The following is a 20,377-nucleotide window of genomic DNA, read 5'->3' as shown; positions in this document are numbered from 1 at the left end:
ATACGGAATGTTAGCTGTTTTTTTTTTACTTAGTCAAATCTATCAATTCATTTTCTCTCTTCCAAAAATCGTATTCCTAAAATGTCCTCCTCCACCTAAGAAACCAGAAGTCTAACTTCTCTGGGGTTTCAAGTTTTACACTGAACTTTTTAACACATGGGGAATTTATGCTCATGTACTTGCTGAGCTGCAGCTCTGAGCTGACGACCACAGCCTCTCCCCCCAGTCAACAGTCCACCGGGACCCCACTGGGGTTTTATATCCTGTCTTTACCATATGTCAAATTCCTACACATGCAAGGCTATGTGCACCCAACTTTCCTACAATTAGGAGAAAAGTCAGCGGAATTGGAACTATGACTCCCATTCATATATCCCTCTTGGTCCAGCAACCATTAAACTTGGGGTCATTCAAGGTAGGTTTATAAGGGAATGGCAATGATTTTGCCTGGCTTGGGACCCCAGTTTCTTAAGACATGACCACCACAAGGCATTCTACTGTGAGCAGAATCTATCTGAAAGCGCGCATAGGCAGAAGTTACTGTGCATTAGACTGTCAACGTCTCTCCTCCACCCCGAGTATCCGTTTTCCCCTTTGGCTCCATGAGGAGCAACTGGCTAGCCAGAATATGCACTGCTCAGCAACCCTTGTCATTGGACGTGGTCATGCTACTGCGTTCTGGCCAGTGGAAGATTTGCAAAGTGAAAGTGTTCAACTACAAGGTCACACCCCATAGTAGAAGGGACATGGCCCTTTGCCACTCATCCCCAAAGCCACCCAGGATCACACAGATGAAGGCCCCACGAATACTGAAGCTCGGGTCTGCTGTCAGCTCTAACTTAGGGTCCCTGATACACAGCCAACCCCAAATCCCAACACACACCCCCTAGGGAAACGGTGCTCTTTTTTAATAAGCTCGTAATTACAAGGCTTAGCCTGTTATTGCTGAACTCAGGATGTGCTCTAAGTTTTATCCACAGACTATCAATAATGCAAAATCAGTTCGTTTCCCGCCCCCAAAAAATCACAGTTCACACTAATGCGGACCAAGGTGCTTAAACCTCAAGGAGAATGAGGTCTGGAGGGAAATGAAAGAGGACTCAGTGCCGTGGGAGTCCTGGCTGACCTAACCCTAAAGGGGCGAGGGGTCGGCATTACCTCTAACACCATCAACTATTCAGTGGTTCCCAGAATGTAAGGTCCAGCAGAACCACCCGCAATGCTTGTCAAAACGCAGGTGCTGGGCCCCACCCCGAGAGTCTCTGATTCCGCAGATCCAGGGAGTGCCTCATTATCTGCATGTCTAACAAGCTCCCAGGGGATGCTGATGCGGCTGGTCCAGGACTACACTCAAGAGAACCACTGCTTCACAAAAAGGAGATTTTTGTCTGGGTTGATCTCTATCACAGGAATAACCAGAAAACACAGTATTTCTGCAAAGTCATTTAAATGTGGGGAGAGGAGGTTGTTTTTTCTAGAAATACTTTTGCATTAAATAGTGTGCAATAAATAGTTCTGCATTATAAATAGTTTTCCTTACAGAACGCCAATTATCTCAATTCCATGCTTTACGGAGTCAAGCTTTGCCAAACCATCTGCCCAAAGTCAGGCCAGCTTGTTCTCCACAAAAGTTCAACAAGACTTACAGCGTCAAGGATTCATCACGTTGATCATTCATAGTGGAGCCATTCTCTTCATCAATCTAGGTATCTGGACAAATTATTTGTTCCAGGCCTCAGTTTTCTCAAATACCAAGAGAAGAACGGATTTCAGCATCTCCACGAGCTCTTCTCATTAGGCCCCTCGTTCCGAGCAGATGATTATTTTCCCAGCTTTATTGAGATATTGATGATTTTTTATATTAGTTACGTTTGTAGATAATTTTAAAAGCCAGATAGTCTATAAGGCTTGTGTGTGTGTATCCCAAAAGACAGCAGCCACCTGCCCTTCTCCCCACTCATTTCCTGCTCCCTGGGATGATCACTTTCAACTCCTTTAGCTGACTGTCTTGGCATCCTGCTCCCTATCTCAGAATAACATCTTACTTCTTAATTTTTCGGTTTCGGTCATTATCAGGTAGCCACATGACCACCTCTCCCTCCCCATCTCTGCCCCACACCCCAGTCCTCCTAATAGATAGGATGCCACTATTATGGCCCGACGGAGACAGCACAGCGGAACCACGCAGGATGCAAGGATGGCTTTTCTCTTTCTTACACGACTTTTCCCAGGAGTTAATACCCATCTTGTTTTTTCCACATCCTTGGTTTCCTACAAACTTATCACTCATTTGAGTACAACTTTTCCATTAACTATCTAAATCTCTGCTGAATAAACTGAGATATACAGGTATTGTATTAGTTTCTTCTGTTCTACTCTAACCTAGACCAACTCTATGCCTTGGAGCAGAGGTCAACCTGAGACCCTGCTTCCTTCTGTCTTATAAGATCGCCTCTTCTCTGCGTCCCAGGTCTTTCTCAATCTTAGTTTCCTCCCTCCTTTCGATGGAGCACTTTCACCAACAGGTTCCTAAGAAAGGACTTAGGTGGAAAATGTGTAAGCTTTGCATGGTTGAAAACGTCTTTAACCAATTCTCACATTTTAACCAGTACTTCAGGTGGGTAAAAAAGTTCTAAGTTGGGAAAACATCCTCTCTCAGAAATTTGAGTGTTTCCCTCCATTGTCTTCCAGCTTCCATTGTTGAGAAGTCTGATACCAGCCTAATTACCGGAACCTTTGATGTTCTGAAATTCCACCATGACGTGCCTAATATAGCAATCTACTATGGCTTCGGGCCCTGAGATTGAAGGTTGAAATTCTTTCACGATGGAAAACTCTTCTTCAGTCCTAGGATATTTTCTTGAATTACTGCTCATTTCCTCATCGCTGTTTTCTCTGTTCTTTCATTCTAACATTCATTCAAATGTTGGACCTCTTTAATCTCAACTTTCCCTTTTAAGACTTTTCTTCTCTCTTTCCTAAGAGTAGTTATTTTTCTCTCTTTGTTAGTTTTGGTCTCCACTTTTTAGATGAGCTGCCTTCCTCAGAAGTCTGATAATACTTTGTGGTTTTTCACATTTAAGAGTGGGGAAGTTAGGGGCCGGCCCAGCGGCATAGTAGTCAGGTTCGGGCTCCACTTTGGCAGCCCAAGGTTCGCAGGTTCAGATCCTGGGCACAGAGCTCTACACCACTCATCAAGCCATGCTGTGGCAGCATCCCACGTACAAGAATTTAAGGACCTCCAACTAGGATCTACAACTCTGTGCTGGGGCTTTGAGGAGGGGCAAAAAAAAGGGAGATTGGCAACAGACGTTAGCTTGGGGCCAATCTTCCTTAAAAAAACAAACAAAAAAAAGAGTGGAGAAGTTAAAAGGCTGACTGGTGTCTCTGAGCACGCGGGTGGAGATTGACGATCTTGAGAATCACTGTCTGGAGACCTGCTGACTCATCCCGAGGAAACCCCAATGCGAGTGTCTTTAAGCCTCTTAGTTAGTCAAATTACACAGAAAAGGGTTCTCCCAGATTCCAATATGTAAGGGCAAGGGGTTTCCTCCTCCTGTCGCTGGTTTAGAATGGAGCATCCCGAAAGACAGTTTCTAGCCCCGAGAGTGCAGACTCTAAGAAAGAAGATCTCTCTCTTAGATCCAAAGCAATAAAGACGCGTCGAGCTCCAACTTGCGATTTCCAGTTACGAGAGTCAACAGATTTTCTTCCTTCCATGAGCTAGTGCTGACTAATATACCACTTTTCACCTTGACTTGTTCATTAGACACGATAAATGTTAAAGCACCACAGTGCAACTAGAGTTTGAAACTGAAATTATCCAAACTCAGGTGAAACAGCAAAACCTTACATTGTCATAACAAAGCTACCTTAGCATTAGCGATCATTCTCATCTCCATCCATCGAAAGGCAGGCCTCAAAGGCTGACTCCTCAGAGGGCTCCCTCTACTAAGCTTTAGTATAATAGTGATAAAAGAAACGGTGCCTTTCTTTTCAAGTTACCCAATTATCCAGACCTTTCAAACTGATCTGTCTTAAAGTACTTCAAGAAACTCGCAATTTTACTGACTAATAACATACTCACAATTTCAAGCTTGCCACTCCTGACACGGGAGAAGGTTTGCTGTTGTCTGTTTTTTCATGACTCAGAAAAGAGAAGATTCTTGAGGCAGAAAATCAAACACGGAAGTCTAAACCAAAAGCTTATGAAATTCCAGACATGCTCTCGCTGCCCTTGGAAATCTAGCATGTCTAAATCACAGAGAGAACGGCCTCATGTCACACTCCAGGAATTGCAAGATGCGCACAGGACGGCAAATCTAAGCTAAGACCTTTCAAAATATTTCAATCAAAATGGAAAATCTCAGGGGCTGGCCGAGTGGCATAGTGGTTAAGTTCACACACTCTGTTCCGGCGGCCTGGAGTTCACAGGTTTGGATCCCGGGTGCAGACCTACACACTGCTCACCAAGCCATGCTCTGGTGGTGTCCCACACACAAAATAGAGGAAGACTGGCACAGATGTTCGCTCAGGGCCAATCTTCCTTACCAAAAAAAAAAAAAAAAAAGGAAACAAAAGAAAATCCCTGAAGATTTTGAAGGCTACAACACCAAAACACCAAATTTTTGACCAGGAGCTGATCTCTGAAAGCCACTGCCTCCATTTTCCTAAGAAGCAACAGGCCAATAACAGCCTCAGATCACAAGAGTATCTGCAAGAACCATATTTGTAAATGGCTTTGAAGATGAAAAGCAGTGTTAAGCGCCAGGCATTATGATCAACAAGAGCCTAGTCACCTGTCACCCAGATGGCTCTGCTAATAATGCCTGACTAAGCCAGGCTCCTTACAGCTCTCACCAGGCAACCCCCAGCCTTTCTAAGAAGAGACGGGCCAGGGTCGATTCCATCATCAAGTGGGCCGAACCGAATCGATTCTTGGGGACAGAAGGTTTGTGGAATTTTGCCATCCACCATATGCTCCAATTTACCTGAATTAGGACAGCAATTTACTGGCCACTTTTTAACCCGGCTTTATGGGTTTTCAGTCTAAATAGATGGAAATCTGACACAAATTGCTGCCCCAGCCTAAGAAATGCTAATTTTCTACCATCAGATTCATACCTCGATACTAGGAAATAAGATATGTTGGAGATAAGAGGACGTCGAGGAGTAAATACAAGGGCTGGCAGCAGCCTACTGTTCCCACAACAACACACTGTGTCTTCTGAGTCATGCTCTTAACTGTCACCGCTGACCCTCCCCATGAAACCGGACGTATTATTCAAGAGGTGAACTAAACCAGCCGTTCAAATGGGCATGAGGTACAAAGTAAGGGCGTTCCACGTTACCTGCTCAAGAGAGAGAAAACCCAAAGTGCAGACTAGCTGTGCACCATCTTGGAAGTTCATTTATTTATTTACTATTCACCTACAAATTATTTATGTAGTATTAACTACCTATTTTCTATAAAGAAGGATGAGGCCTTGAAATACCAACTAAATCTACCATGCAACAGGTCTCTGTGTCAAGGTAGCAATAAAGGGTTTCTTGTACCAGAAATCTACTCCCAAGCCACAAAGGTAAACACCGTCCTTGGGTTAGCACCCAACTGACATGAAATACTTAAAATCGAACAGCTTGGTGATAGGGCCTGATAAAAGAAGCAGGACTTTTTAAAACTTGTGCAGACATGGTCATCTTGGACCTGACATCTACGACAAACCCCAAACACAGCATTTCTGTGTCACCTACAAATATTAAGAGCAATGAATTAGGGCATCGATCCACATTTGTTAACAAAGCTAAGTAAGCTCATATTCTACAGGAGATTTGTGTCTCACGTTATACACCTGTGCATATAAGTCATTTTAGGAAAACTAGCCCATGCATTGTATACACAGTCAGGAGAACTCAAACAGTAAAGAAATCTTACAAGGGATCCTTCTGCAAACTAGACTACAATGCATAGATAACGTCTAACAATCAGTGTCTAATTTTCAGAGAGGATCCTATGGATTACTTCAAGCCAGACAGGATGCAGAGCCATGAGGCTTGAGAGATGCTGCACAGTTCAAAATGCCTAAGGACGCATCTCGTCCACAGTCAATGAAAGCATCTCTGAAGAAAGCAGTCAAAAAGGAGGCCCCGCCTGCAGAGCTCTGCGATCTACTTGGAAATTCATAATTCAACTGAAGAGCCATTCCGGTGTTTACTTTAAGCCATAGATATATCCATAAAATTGGGCATAAATCAAATTTTATAAATTATACCATTTAAATGCATGAAGGAAGTTTCCTCTAGCCCAACTGCAAATCATTATGCAAAGTCAATAAAAACACCCTAATTTGCTTTGGTGAGTAAAGAACATGGGAATACAATGAACCCTGCAGGGGGTGGCAGAAGCCTGGGTTTATACTGTAACATAACCAACACTTAACAGAATGTGCTCTTGGCCTTTTAACCACAACAAGCAACAGTGTTCTCATCTGCAAACCACAGGGACTGTTCTAGAAACCTCCTAAAGTCTCACCTCCTACTCAAACATTTCAGGGAATCTGGGTTTTCACGGACCTTCCTTGTTAAAACGAACTACATATGGTAGGGAGAGAATACTACGGCAGCCACTTGAACAGGCAAAGAGACTTGAAAAAGAAAATAGTCACCAGGTCTGAGCTGGATCCCAAAAGCTTGCACAAAAAAGGTAGGCTGGCTACTCAAAGACTTAATCTGATGAGCTGCACAAAGCCACTACAGTTGACAGTAGTCCTGGTAATGTCCCCTTATCTGTGGTTTCACTTTGCAAAGTTTTAGTTACCTCCGTCTGAAAATATTAAATGGAAAGCTCCAGAAATAAACAATTCATGAGTTTTAAACTGCACACCGTTCTGAAATCGTGTGCTGTCTCGCTTTTTCCCGGCTAGGACACGAATCGTCCCTTTGTCCAGCAGATCTCCGCTGGACCCCACCTGTTCTTCACTTTGTAGCTGTCTCAGTTATCAGATCGCCTGTCTCGACCGATCGCAGTGCTTGCGTTCAAGCCACCCTTATTTTACTTAACGGTCCCAAAGCACAGGAGTAGTGATGCTGGGAATTCAGAGATGCCAAAGAGAAGGCAGAGAGTGCTTCCTTTAAGTGAAAAGGTGGAAGTTCTCAACAATTAAGAAAGGAAAAAAAATTCCATGCTGAGGTTGCTAGGATCTATGGTAACTTTTATCACTATATATAATCAGAATTGTTCTATTTTATTATTATTGTAAATCTCTTCCTGTGCCTACTTTATAGATTAAACCTTATTGTAGGTATGTATGTATAGGGAAAAAACCAGTATATACAGGGGTGAGTAGTATCTGCGGTTTCAGGCATCCTCTGGGGGGTCTTGAAACGTATCCCCAGGGATGAGAGCGACAGCTGTAAAAATCCTGCATTTTACAGCTAGCTGGGAAGAATAAACTATATTTTAAAGTTTTAAAGGTAATGAATGACAAGGGCTAAAACTCTAGGGTCCAAATACTCTCTGTTGCTCCACTGTGAGCCGGTCCCCCGCCTCCCAACAGAACATGGGCTGGAGAACCACGACTGTGTGTGTGATCCTCCGGGAGCTGGCTATTTCTCAGTCACACAGCTGCAGAGGATGGACCAGAGGAAAGGGGAGCAGAGGAAAACAAAAGCTACTCCACAACCATCAGCTTTGATCCAAATGCTGCGTTCAACTGTTCCCATCTCCCTACCTGAATTCAGGGACGCACAGCCTGCAGAAGTCAGCCACACCACGAGGGAGGCGCTCCAGCATCTCTGGAACTGCCTGCTTCCAAAGGAACCATCGCCAGCTGCCTTCTGCTTAACTTTGTTTAATTAGCACACAGGCCTTAATGCTTCCCAAAAGACTCTTGGGCCTCTTCTCACTCCCTTGCTCAGCTAGGAAAGTCCCCTCCTTGGAAATTCCTGAGTAAAACACAGATGCCCAAGGAATCTCACCTGCCACCAAATAAACATCTGAAAATTCACGCCCCCCCCAAAAAAAACACAAATCAAAAAACCCAGGTGATAAGTGTCTCAAACACACATCTTTCTACACACTCAGGACTTTAAAGTTCTCAATTGGGCCAAGTGGAAAATTAATGCTGAGAATTGCAAATAAGATGAAAAAGACAAAATGTGCAGGACGAGCACGATAGCACTGAGTGACCAAAACCAGGTGGATGTGGCAGGGTGAATCTTAGCAAATCAACCCAGCAGAGGAGCAAAACAGGACCAACCTACAGCCTTCAGCGCAGAGCCAGAGGTTGGAGTAGAGATCCTACATCTGCTGCTTCCTCATTTACGAATAAAAGACTATGTATTCTGAAAGAATAACTATGATTAAAAGCAGATGAAGGTTAAAACTTAGTGAGTTACTACCAACGATGATATTAATTTATAAAACAAGTAGGCTGCCTGGAAAAATAAACTCTTGTCCTTAGGGTTTCTTAGCATCTTCGTGATCTCTGTCTTGCTGTTCACACCTGTGCAGGTAAACCATCTCCAGGTAAACCTCACCTTCCTCCCCAGGTATCAAAGTCCCAAGGCTCCTCTTTCCCACTTCTCTGCCCTTGGAAAGGCAAATCCAGTTTCCTCCCTCCAGAAATGAATGCAAACCCCACAGGAATCCAACCTAAATTCTGGCAGCGAGCTGCCTGCCATCTTCTGTTGCTCTCTCCACTCACTGCGTGGACCATTTGTCCAAGCTCTCCACAATGCATAGGAAGCCATGCATCTCTTTCAGACAGAGTACCAGCTGGAAGGCTGTTTAGCACAGTCTCTTATGAATCTCTGCCTTTTTTAATTGAAGAACTCTAACCTACGCCATGCATCAATCGGCATCATTTATATCAAATGACAGATCCCCTTTTCTGTGCATGCCCAGTGGCTGTTTCTGCTTAGTACATAGACAAGATGACTAGTACAGAGCACATAATATTTTTTTTTAAAACCACCCAGAGGGAAACATCCTTTCCAATGTGGAGATGGGAAAGAAGAAAAATGACTCCACACGGCAATGTTTCCTCTACAATTGTGAAGTATGTACCTAATAAAAGAGTTGGAGAGGTCTTTTTTTTTTTCCTAACAAAAAGGAAGTGTTTTGTCACCAAGCTGTATAAGTAAACATGTCTTTTACCTTTTAAAACAGATCTGCAAAATATATTAGGACCTAGCAGGAATTCTCTCCTGCCATTCATCGCAGGAAAAATCCAAAACAGGAGGTTGAAGATGAAAGGACAGCGACTCAGCCAAGGTCACCCAAAAAGCTCTGAGCCAGAACTAGGGTTTCCGAATTCCAAAGACTGGTTCACTCGAACCAGCAGACTGTAGTTTACCTACCCCATATTTGGTACACTTGCTAAAATAATGCCAAAAGTCAAGTTCAACAAAAATTCAGCTACTTCAATTTGCAAACTTGACTTTTTCTCCCGTGCTTTAGAGGAAGTGAAATTATTTTCCACTCATAGAGAGTAGAGAAACTTTGACTTGCCAGCTTCAGGCCGGAGGTCAACCTCAGCATGGGAGGAGCCTACGACCAGCTGAGCGGACCACAGCGGGCACAGGAAAGACAGGTTTACCTAGGCCTCACAGAAAGAGCAGCTTTTGGGTTTTGACCGCAGTTTCCTACAGGAGAAGAAAATAATCTAATAAAAGACCAATATCTTTAGTTGAATCTAAAAAACTGTGCTCATCAGTGGCCAACACTATTTAGAAGGCAAAATTCTAGCTCTCTACCTCAGCTTTCAATAGTGTCTTTTTGATTTCTACTCCCCACTTCTTCCAAGACTTGAGAATTTAAAAAAAAACATATTCTCACCTACATTCGTCTGGTAGCATCTTTCAGAGAAGAGGGGAGAAAGGAAACTGATGTATATGAAAAACAGTTATTTTTTAATCAAGATGAAATTTCAGAAGTTCAACACTTTGCAAATCTTTAATGGCCAATTCACCTGACAATGAACAACATTCTATCCCAACCCAAAAACGGTGACTATTTTCACTTCTACATTTAAAAACAGTGATTTAAGCTTCATGTAACAGTTCTGCTCTCCCATGACCATCTGAAGTAAGTGCAAAAAGAAAGTGCTCTAACCTTATTGCATTTCAAATCAAATACTAAAAAAATCCTATTTGTATGATCTTGTATAGCCTTTCCAAATACAATAAATTATCAATAAAGAAAAGACAACAGCACTCACCTATAAAGATTAAATAAGCAATGTACTTAACATTCAAGAGAGTTCAAGGATAGCATCTCACACATAGCAAATAATATACAGTAGTCACAGTTTCAAGACAATAGAAGACTACAATTGGAATCCTCGCCCTCTCTCTTGCTCTAACTTGCTAGCAAAAACAGGTAATTCCAAATCAGGTTAATTCCACAATCTTTCCATCATTAGTCCCTAGACCTATGGATCCAAAGGTCAAGTTTTTAAATAAGCATCTGTTTAAATGCTATTTAAAACAAGACTTGAGAGGAACATGCGTGCACTTGGAATTTCAGACTCTTGGCTTATAACTTAAAGCAGTGCAATTCATACTTCACTTTTGACTGAAATGGAAAAAAAAAAGTTGCGAAATTTAGGAGAAATGAGGGAAGGTACACTTTAACAACTTTTTACATCTTTTGCTGGGCCAATAAAACTTCAGAGGAAAAGAAAAAAATCACAGGATGAAAATCTGTTCCATCTTCCCCGTGCCCTTCTTCCGTAGTCACGACTGCTGACATGATTGGCCCTGCGCTGCAGAATTCAGCAAATGCTTCAACCACAAGCGCCGTGTCTACCAAAATGTGTCACTGTTGTTTTAAAGAAAACCAAAAAGAATGAAACAGAAAAGCACATCAGATTCTTTCTCTAATCAGTGTCAAAGACAACTATCTTCTCACAAGAATAAACATCTCAGTGACAAGGAAAAAAAGTAAAACTTTCCGATTAGGGAGTATCATCCTATTGTAACACAAGGAACTCTAACTATCAATGAACAGGGAAGTATTAGCATGTCCCAAAATTCACATCAGGCTGACCAGATGGGAGTGCGAAGGTGGCATCTCTTCATCAGAACACTGCTGACCTGACCATGCAAAACCAGTCCTCAGGAAGGTTACTGGCTAACTTTGTATGAATCCTATAACATTCCTTGTTCTACTGCAAGCTCTAAATTGCTTATCTTCCCTTATTTAAAAACACACAGTCCTGTCTGTAAACGTCTTGTTTAGACCGACTTCAACACAGCCAACACTTATTTTAGCCAACAAGATCATTCTTCTGATGACCTGTCCCAGGAAATTTTCAGTCTTACAAAGTGAGGCAGTCCTGCCCAGGGGCCCAACGTACGGAGTGGGAATGGAAAACGGAGCCTCAGATCTGATACCTTCACTCCCTGGGCGAAGAGGAGGCTGCAGGCATCCACACACACCATAAATATCAGCAAGTAAGGTCCACCACTCGCTCTGTCTGGGATGGTGGGGTACAGAGGGCTATCTGGAATGGTCCTTTCTAGCCCTAGGAATTACTTAATTTGAGTCAGGTATTTCCTCATGGCTTGACTCAAAGCCTCGCTGACCTAGCCCAGTCCATTCCATTCCTGGGGTTATTTGTCATGCTACATATTCCTCAATCTCCTCTACGCCTCCCCTTTTCCAGAGCACGAATGAAAACACGACCCCATGTGGAGCTTATATCACTTAACAATAACACTTTCTTCTGCAGTGAACAACAACCCACCAAATGCTTTCACAGACATCGTCTCATGCCCCTGTCAAGCAAGGCCAGCCGTGTTTTCGCTATACTTTGCAGACAGGAGTGGGAAAGATAAATTGCTTGCACATGTCTGCATAGATGGGTTGAAGCGCAGATATTTTTCCCCAAAAAAGAAGCACGGAGATCTCTGAGCAAGATTCCAGTCTCATGCACTTATTTTGTAGAGAAGAAAACCAAGGCTAAGATGGCAGAATTGGTCCAAGGTCACATAGCTAGACACAAACATCTCTGAAACCAAAAGGCAGGCCTCCTGATTCTGTCCTCTCTCTTCCTCTGTCAGGAACCTGCTGCACAAAATAGGGTTGACAGATCCTGGATCACCACATAACCGCACAGGCTGACTTTCTCCTTTGTTGCGACAAGTCCAATTTCCCTAATTTTTTTTTGTTCTTATTTGTAGAACGGGAACAAGCAGTTGCTACCAGGGCGATGGAGACGTAAGAAGAGTTAGAAAAAACACAAAACGTGTCTCGAATGACAGACCCCAATTCCATTTTGCTTCAAGAACCTTCTAAAAGCTCTTCTTTACGTCCACTGCACTTCAGTGAACTCGGACAGTTCCGTAACACCAAGAGAGAAATATTGTCCCAATCTAGAACACTAGAACAGGAGGTAATTCAAACCCCACAGTAGATCATTTTTGCTCCAATTATTAAAAAAAAAAAAATTCCTTTATTTTGATAGCCTGACAAAACCTTTAGACTTAAGTGTAGGCCCCACCGTCTTGATTTTCATTGCATGGCCTTCTCAAATCCCAAAAGCGCTCTGTAGCAATTAAGTGGCAGACTGAATTCTCTAGAGTAGGCTGCCACGGGGCAGCGGTCTACACCAGCCCGGGAACGGGTCCTGTGCACGGTAAAAACCTTGCTAGGGACTGGAGGATCTCTGATGTGCATGGGTGTGTCCCCTCCCCCCTACTTTGGGGCCGGCGGCTGGGCCCCAGCAAGGAGCTTAGATAAAGAGCTGAGACGGTATTTCTCCACGGAAGGGAGGAAGCAGAGTGAGTGCAAACCCAATGTTTCGCAGGGAGAAAGTAGCAGATCTCCTATCTCGAAGGAGAGCCTGGCCAGCAATTCCTTCGGACCAAGGCCTCTCCCCTCCCCTCCTTTACCGGCTCAATTAGCATTCCCCCCCCCGCCCCCCCCACACACACACCCGCCGCCTCCCCAGGAAATGGGGCCGAATGTAAGCCTGTTTTCGCGTTTTCTCCAACCTGGTGAAACAAGGATCCATTTGCTTGGTGTAGACGCGCCAGTCGGTTCCCCGGGTCCCTCGGCCACGGTGCAAGGGTGGAGGCGTGAGGGAAAGTGGAGGGCAGCGGCGATGGATGCGGATTCAGGCAGGGTCTGCCCTCGTCGAAAGCGGTTTCCCACCAGCGGGCGCGGATCCGCGGCTGCGCTGCTGGAGCCGACAAGACGCGGCGCGGGGACGGCGCTCTCCGGAGCGGGGGCCGCGCGCGGGCCCGGGCACCCCAGACCCTCCACCGCGCCGCGGGGTCCGGGGATGCAAAGAGGGGACGCCCGGGGCGGGGCGGGAGCGGGTAAGAAGTCTGGCTGCCGCACCAAAAGGGAAACGAGCCTCCGCCCGGCCAGCCCCTGGCGCCCAGCCCTTCCCGGAATCCCACCAACTCCAGAAACCCCAAGATCCCGAAAATTCCGAAAGCGAAACTGCAAGCAGGTCTCCAGAAGTTTGAGAACGGGCTCCCAGGCTTCCCGGCGTCGTCTTCAGACTCTCCACATCACAAATGCCGTCAAGGACAAGCCCCCGCGGGAGAGTGGCGATCGCTCCGCTCGCCACCCTGCGCGTCCCCGGGGCACCTCCCCCGGGTTTTTACACGTCAGGGTCCCCAGCCCCGGGCCGCTCGGGCGCCCCAATTCCCCCTTCCCCGGCTCTGGTGGTGGGGCGGTGGTCGGCGGGGCTCCTGCTGCGTCTCGGTTCCTCCCTCCTCCCGCTCCTCCCCACAAGAATGGGAAACTTGGGCCCTGCGAGAATCGTGTGGAATGTTCTTTGTAATCGGTTGTATATTCGCTTCCACGGCACAGCTCGGTGCAAAATCGCGGGTTTGGGGCGTTGGAGTGAATTGTGCGCTTGTCAGCGACGACGTCAGGAGGACGAGGGGAGGGGTTCCCGGCTGAAACTGCAGTTTACAAGCATAGAGCCATTTTAGGCTGGGTTCCACTTCAGCGAAGCCCACGGGAGAGCTGTCCCCGGGAGGACGCGCGGGAAGCGCGGGCTGGAAGCGCCGGGGCCGCGCCGCGCGCTCGGCCCCGGGGGGCGAAGACGTCTTGGCCGGAGTGTCGCACAGTGCTCAGCCTCGCCGCCTAGGTAGAAGGGAACATCTGCCACGGGGTCTCCAATCCTAGTGACGCTTCGCTCCGGCCCCCATCCACGGGACACCGCGAGGGACACGGCAGCGCCGCGTCCGTCTAAGTGGGGAGGGCGAGCTGACACTGTCGATTCCTCCTCTGGGCCCCTGCAAATGCCCAGAGACCGCCTTACTGCGGTAACTACAGAGCTGGCCAATACTAGCTTTTTAGTGCTGTGATTTAAAAACGTGTCGGCACACTTTGCAGGTGCGCCATCAGGTTCACCGGCCCAGAAAAGGTCCTCCGGACCTGCCCTCGCTGGGCCCCGGGGACCGCGCACGGCAGCCGCATGGCCCCAGTCCCCTGGGTGCCTCCCGCTAGCACCGCCGCGCGACCTCCGCTCGGCAGCTGCATCCTGGCCACTGGCGACCCCTATCGGGGACCCCCGTTCCCAGCTAAGCGAGCTCGGGTTTGCTTGCTTTCCCTCGGGCTCCCCTTACAGGCTCCGACTTGGCCCCCAAGCTTCACTCCCAGACCTCCCTCCCCCGCCCCGGATGCTGGCCTCTCCCTGGCACCTCGCCTCCCACTCAAACCCCAAGGCGACACCCCGCCCGCTCTCCCGCCCCGGCCGGAGGACGCCCTCCCAGATCCAGCCCTCTCAGAGCTCGTCCTGAGCAGGGGACACTTTCTTCCGAGAACGCTTTCCCCATCCCCCACCTTCCCCAGGGCGCAACTCTCAAAGCAACTCTGCGCCTCGACCCTGCACACTTTTCGGGCGAGGTCCGCGCGCCCTCGCCTTTCTGCCGCTGCACTTTCACCCTCCCCACGCCTCGGCCCGGGCCCCCCACCTCCCACCCCACCGCGGCGCAAAGGGTCGCAGGGGCCCGCGGGTAAGTGCAGCGTGTCCCCCGCACACACACAACCCCACAGGCGTCTGCAAGCCGATGGCACCCCATTCCGTGGACAGTTGGTCCTTTTAATAAGCACCTCCTCGCCCCACCTACTCCGGGCTTTACCCGCACAGGATCCAGCACAGAGAGCTCGTCTCACAGAAAGCCGAAATAAATCTTTCCCTCTGCCCTCATGTATTTTGCACCACGTGTCAGCAGTTTGTCACGTCAAATCGTGGCAGGGGCTGGATCCAAGACGCAGGCACACGTTCGGGGCGGATCTCTCTGACACACACACACCCCCAACTGCACACACAGGTATGCACACTGATCCCACAGGCACACACACCAGTTGTGCTGGGATGCCCTAGTCCGGGCCGGCGGCACCCTCTCCCCTCCAGGAACGGACTGGACACGCAGACTCTACCCAGGGAAAAAACTAGGGCAGCTCATTCTCTCTCTTTTTTCCCGCTTAATTCGCTAAAGCAGCTCCTGGAGTAGCCAAAGAGAGTCGAAACTAAGGGATGGCAACTCCGGTTGGGTTTTTTCCCACCTCAAAACCTTTATTTTCAGTTTTTAAAAGCCACCTTGGCCCGCCATATTGAAACTGGCAGGGTTTTCAAATACTCCTTCCCCGCAGTTGCAGCGCTTCCAAGAAAACACAAGTACGGATCGAGCTCTGGACGTGTGTCCGGCCACCGCGAATCAACCACTTCCTACCCCCAAGACGCCCCCTTTGCCGGTTCAGCCCCTCCCGCCGCCCCGGGTCAAAATCCATAAATATATCTAGCAGTTCCTAGTTTTGTTTTTTTTTTTTTTCCTGGCGGATTTTAGCAACACACACACACTAAAAAATAAACTCCAAAGCCAGATCGGATTCGTAATTTTGAAAGGAGGTCATATGAGAGTAGACAACAGGAAAGCCCCAAGTGACAGGATATTACTTTAAAGCAAAAAAAAAAAAAAGAACACAAAGATCATCCATGCCGGAGCACGCTCCGAAAACTACTACTGACAATTTCATTTCAGCTGCACAGGCATATGTTTCCAAGGGGGCGATTCCGAATGTCTACACGATTTTTAAGCCCCTTGATGGTTGGTCTCCAGTCCTCATCCCACCATCTTCTCTTCCTCCCCACCCTCGCCCCCAACAAAAACACACCAAAAAAAGAAGAAAGAGACCCCAGCGAGGAGACCGCGGAGCGCGGGGTAGCCAGGGCGGCTGCGTCGCTAAAATGAGCGCACAAATGAGGAAGGTGGGCGGCGGAGGGGACAGCTTGCACCCGGGAAGAAGGACACTTTGCAACTACGGAGGGACTCCCCCAAGGCCGGGCTTTTCCAAGCCGAGAGACGCGGGGGAAGGGGACAGCGGAAGCCAAAATGACAACCCGGAGCGCAGAGCGGAGTTTGAGGCTGTGCTCAAGTGCTGTCGCTTTCTCCTCCTGCCTTTCTCTTTTGCGCCTCTCCCTCAGCCCCTACCCACCCCCTCCTCCAGCCCCCCATCCTCCGGCTTGCTCGAGCTTCCCTTTTTTTTTCTGAGCTGGAAAAAAGAAGCTGGCCGGCGCACTCAACCTGCGGGCCGGAGGTCTGCTCGCGGGGCGGGCTGGGCGCGGGGACAGTGGCCGGCGCGGCGTCCTACCTGGTGAAGTTCCTCCTCCCCTCGGCGTGGACCAAGGCCCCGGGCGCCGCCGGGGGGGACAGCGGCCTCCCTCGCTCGCTCCGCCCGGCTCCCACTCGCTCTGCCTCGCTCGCTCCCCGCCCGCCGCCTCCCTCGCGCGCCCGCTCCGGTCCTCCGACTCCCACTACAGCCTCCTTCCAATATGGCATCCTCTCTGTGCGCATGCCCGGCACTCTTTTTTAAGATTATTATTTTGTGTGTGTGCAGCGAACTCCTTCAACGACCTTTTCCAGCGCTTGCAGAATGTCTTAAGCCAGTTAGCCTGCCAGGCGTTCTCGATTCCTTCCCCTGCCCCCGCTGGGACGCCCCCGCGCCTGGCACACAACCCCCCGCCAAATACACACACACACAGAGGCACATTTCACACTCACACCGCCCGCTCCCCGCCCCGCTCCCCTTCCTCCTTTCCTTTAGCTCCCTACATACACAATCTGCAGAAAGTTCACATCACAGGCGTTTCCGCAAACCCATCTGCAGGGAAATCTGGAGAACTCCGCACCTCGCTGGACACTTTTATTTTCTCGGTTTGCAATCCCTCTGTCGACGAAGTGCACAAACTTGCGCTTTATCCGCCGATGGATCTTTGGGAGCTGAGAGAAATTCAATCCTCTCCGCCACCCCTGCCCCGCCCACTGCGCCCCACCCTGCACTTATATTGGGCCTTTTCTATGGAGATTCAAACCGTTCCTGGCCCCTTAGGGATGGCGGGAGGGGGGCCTCGGAGAGGTTTTCCGGGGAAACGTGCCCCAGGGGGGAGGAAATTAAGTGGAGGCTGCTCCCTCGAGCTTGCAGCTGCGGTCAGCCGGGCCTGGGCAGGACGCGGGTAACAAGGGTCACCACTCGTCTCCTGCGGCCATGCCCGGGTCTGGGCGCCCAAAGAGGGCTCCTGGCCTGGGCTGGCTATTGTAGGGCCGGAAAAGACTCCTGCCTGAGAAAAACGTGGTCCTGGGCGACTGCTGGAGTGAATGCGAGGCAGCGCAGCCCGGTGCAGGGCATGATTCCCGGCCGGCGTGTGCCGGTCCGGGGACACTCTGCCCAGAGCGTGGGGGGAGGATAAAGAGGAGCTCCCCGAGCCCAAGGCGCAAGGGCCGGGCAGAGACTGAACGAAATGTCCCCAGTGCGGAAAAGCTGGCGATGCCCGAATGGGCAAGACCTAGAACTTCCGAAGGTGGGTTCGCTGTACTGAGGAGCGAGGAGACGCTGGAATTTATTTCCCAGGGAAAAAGAGAATGGGCACATTACGTCAAGGTGTTTGCTCTGTTATACAGGGGATAAAATTCCCCAGTTCCGTGTCCATCTCTTTCCCAAGAACCCGTCTCGCCGTACCCCTCCCCAGGCCCAAGGAGTCAGGAGGACCGCACGGTCCCCAAGGCCCCTGCGCGTTGGCAGCTCCACCCATCCTCCCGCGCCCTGCCGCCCCAGCGCGTCCTCGATGACAGAGGAGCTCCAGCAAGTGAAGTCGCCTAGGAGAAATGGACGCTCCGATGGGAAGGGTACAGGGTGGGGACCCGGAGATGGAGTCAGGGGAGCGGAGTCAGACCGCGCGCGGGATGGGCGGGGGTCCTGCCCAGGGGGGTTCTCTCCCCGACGGCGGGGCCAGAGCTGGTCTAGAAGAATCGCGGGAGGGACGTGCCCGGAAACGGCTCTTGCCAAACCCCGACGTCGTGAGCGCCCCTCCGCGGAAACCGCGGCCGAGCTTGGAGATCCTCGGCGGGCGTTGGCAGCCGCGAGACCCCGCGCACGTCCAGTCGGGGAAATCGTATTTCCCTACATCTTGGAGAGCGCTTTGCGAGGTGTGAAACGCCTCCCTCTATCCTGCCACACCTTCATTTGAGGTGCCACCTGAGATCCAGAAAGATCAAGTGACTGACACAGTTCCAACTCCAGCCAGAGTCTGCATCCTCTCCAGCTTCCCGGTCCGCTCCTCTTGGGGACACCAGGCTGGAGCCGTGAGCTCTTTCACCTGAAGGTCACTGAAGGCAGAGACTCCTCAAGCCAATTGCACCCGGCCCCCGCAGGTTAACCCCCCCGCCCCACCCGCACCCCAGACCTGCCTCCCTCTGTTTCCCGAGACGGCTCCACATGGAGTCGGATGGACGCAGTGGGGATCCGAGGAATCAAGAATGGAGACCCCAGGCACTCTCGTTGGCTCTACCCCTGGGTCTCACACACCCGAGTCACCTCTTCTCGATCCTTCAACACGATCTGCCCGGTAGGGAGGGACAGTCCCATCCCAAGTCCCAGAGGGAGACAGTCCCATCCCAAGTGGACTTCCAGCACCAGAGACCCAACCCGTGCGCCCTTCCGCACGACGGGGTCACCAGCTCGGGCACCGCCTAAGCGCGGAGCGCGCGCCAGCAGAAGAGCCTTGAGTGCGGATCCCCTTTTCGGATCCCCTTCTCCAGCCAGCCCTGCTCCAGGCCGGCGCTGCGCCCCCCGCGGTGGACGTGGCCCCGCGAGGGGCCTGCGGCTGCTCCCCTCCCACGTGAGTCCCAGACCCCGCGGCCCAGCTCAGACCCCGGGACGGGGCAGAGGCTCGCTCTCGGGCCCCCTGGTGCAGGCCTTCCGGGAGGCTCCTGGTTAGAGGGAGAACGCGTGTTTTCTCTCGTCGAGCTGTGGCGACGTGAGCTGCAGCCAGCCATTGCGCGGTCCCCAGACTTGTTTACCAGTTTTAAGTCATTATTATGCACGGAACGTTATTTCCTCGAAACAAAAAGCAAATGCAAAAGAACACCTAATCTCTAACCCCATAACCTGTGTGTACGTTGTTTTACTGTTTCTCAGCTGTAGTTGAGTCTCTGAGGTTTCTGATACTCTGATTCCTGTAACTTTGCCCATGTGTCTAGAAAACAATGTGGACGAGTTAGGTTCTTCGTACTTACCGCGATTAAGAAATAAGGTGAAGCCGCAGGACACAATGGTTATCACATTTTTGTCACAAAGCATCTCAACGTTGTCTATGGTGACATTTCTCCAAGTTCGGTAACCTTCTCCTTTTGTATTGCTTTTTCCACGTGACTTCGTGAATATTCCTTCCCTTTCTTTTTTTGCATCCTCTCTCCATTCTCCTTTAATCCAAGGACACCGATGATGAGGCAAATGAAAATTGGTTACAAGACTCCCTGAGGGAATTAAGCGGCCCCTCCATCCCACTTCAGTACCTTCCACCTTTCATTTTTATTTGAGAACCAGACACTTTAGGGAGATGGGTGTCCAGATGTAGAACCCACCTTAAATCTATTAAAGATGAAGGAAATAAAAATCCAGCATAGTTAGCCCAGAATAAAGCCCTGGTAAAAACTGTGAAGGTTTCAAAGTAAAGAAGCCTTCATACATTCCAACTCAAGAGAAATTTAACCATGTAAATCTCATGATTAACCCCATAGGATTTCTCTGTGTATTATTAACATTTACGGAAAATCTTGGCAAAAAAATAAGCCTTTGACCACACCAACCCACTGCCACTTATTTCATTCCCAAACTATGCTTAAACCATGAATGCCATCCCTTTAAAAATCCACCTACACACCTAAGTTCTACCTTCAAAATAACTTTGTAATTCTTTCATATGGATGAGGCTCCATTATGTAAAATATTAAAATTATATTTGTTAGTTGGAAAATATTTAGATGCTATTTCCATGATTTGATGATATAAACTAGAACACAAATTAGCAACCCAAAATGGCAGTTGAAAAGTTTCTCCTAGTCTGTGTTC

The 20,377-nt window shown here is 49.0% G+C and overlaps 1 protein-coding gene across 5 annotated transcripts in view; it reads right to left on the bottom strand.

Moving 5' to 3' along the window:
- SFMBT2 (Scm like with four mbt domains 2) overlaps positions 1 to 17,296 on the bottom strand; it is a 244,773-nt gene extending 227,477 nt beyond the window's left edge. Inside the window, exon 1 of one of the 5 annotated variants that reach the window (XM_001499964.6) lies at positions 17,087 to 17,296. The gene's annotated coding sequence lies outside the window, so the exon portion shown is untranslated. Of the gene's footprint in view, positions 1 to 12,999; positions 13,864 to 15,108; positions 15,183 to 16,621; positions 16,805 to 17,086 lie in introns of those variants that run through there. The other 4 variants (XM_005606941.4, XM_005606938.4, XM_070255302.1 and 1 more) reach the window with 4 other exon arrangements.
- Between the last annotated feature and the right edge of the window lie 3,081 nt (positions 17,297 to 20,377).

Source organism: Equus caballus, chromosome 29, assembly GCF_041296265.1.
Source record: "Equus caballus isolate H_3958 breed thoroughbred chromosome 29, TB-T2T, whole genome shotgun sequence".
In the NCBI taxonomy this organism is placed as follows: domain Eukaryota; kingdom Metazoa; phylum Chordata; class Mammalia; order Perissodactyla; family Equidae; genus Equus; species Equus caballus.
The sequence above is the reverse complement of the archived record's forward strand: the minus strand, read 5'-3'. Positions and strand labels throughout refer to the sequence as shown.